Source organism: Cornus florida, unplaced genomic scaffold (assembly GCF_030987335.1).
Source record: "Cornus florida cultivar Cherokee Brave unplaced genomic scaffold, ASM3098733v1 CherokeeBrave_3.0.0_Hap2_Chr10, whole genome shotgun sequence".
Taxonomy (NCBI): domain Eukaryota; kingdom Viridiplantae; phylum Streptophyta; class Magnoliopsida; order Cornales; family Cornaceae; genus Cornus; species Cornus florida.
This window is the reverse complement of record NW_026775580.1, coordinates 54489420-54490440: the sequence shown is the minus strand read 5'-3', so window position 1 is coordinate 54490440 and position 1021 is coordinate 54489420. Positions and strand designations below refer to the sequence as shown.

Here is a 1021-nt window from a genome sequence, read left to right as displayed (position 1 = left end):
ACCTTTGAGCTAAAGACTTCATTTCGGCAGCTATTTCATTTGAATGTTCGACTTGATGTAAGCCAACACTCTTTCTACCTTGTGAATTTCTACCATTCTTGGATGATAGTGTTCTATGCAAAGAATTTTCACTCATGCTTTCATAGAGACGCCACACGTCATCCTCATGCCTATCAATGTAAGAGCCACCCATGGAAGCATCAACCATACCCTTATAGTTGTCCGATAAGTTCTCAAAGAAATATTAAACTAATTGCCATTTGGGCATGTCGTGATGTGGACACTTCCTAAGCAATTTATTGAAGCGTTCCCATGCCTCATGAAATGTTTCTCCATCCTCATGTGAAAATTCTCGAATTGAGGTTCTCATGGCATTGGTCTTAGAAACCAGATAGTACTTCTTTAAAAACTCTTGTTGCATTTCTGCCCAAGAAGTGATTGAAAAAGGCCTAAGATTGTTAAACCAATACTTTGCTTTGTCCTTCAAGGTGAATGGAAAAAGTTTGAGTCTTAAGACCTCTTCCGGCATGTCCGTATATTTTACAGTGGAACATACTTCAAGAAACTCATCCAAATGCTTGTAAGGTTCTTCACTAGGAAGTCCATGAAAGTTAGGAAGCATTTGAATAATTTGTGCTTTAATTTCATAATAATGTGCTCTAAATGGTGGCAATTGAATGCATGTGGGTGCATTGTATTCATTAGGCACATAGTGATCTCTCAAAGCAAGAGGTGGATTAGCTACTTGAGGTGCAACATGAACACCTTGGTTATGAATTCCTTGATTAATGACGGGAGATTGTGGAGCATACATTGGCCTTGGCATTCCATACGGAACTTGGCCTTGTTGTTGTGGTGGTTGGATGAATGGCCTTGGTATGCCTAATGGTACTTGCATGTTTCATTGTGCACATTGGGATGAAGGATACCTTGTTGGTCTATGTGACCAATGTTCTCAATATGGTCATCATTATGGTCATCCATTGAAAGATTGGCTCTATTTGAACTTCCTCTTCCCCTA

The 1021-nt window shown here is 39.5% G+C and overlaps 1 pseudogene; it reads left to right on the top strand.

Moving 5' to 3' along the window:
• The first annotated feature begins 266 nt into the window (after positions 1 to 266).
• Positions 267 to 365, top strand: LOC132280461 (small nucleolar RNA R71; annotated as a pseudogene).
• The last annotated feature ends 656 nt before the right edge of the window (positions 366 to 1021 follow it).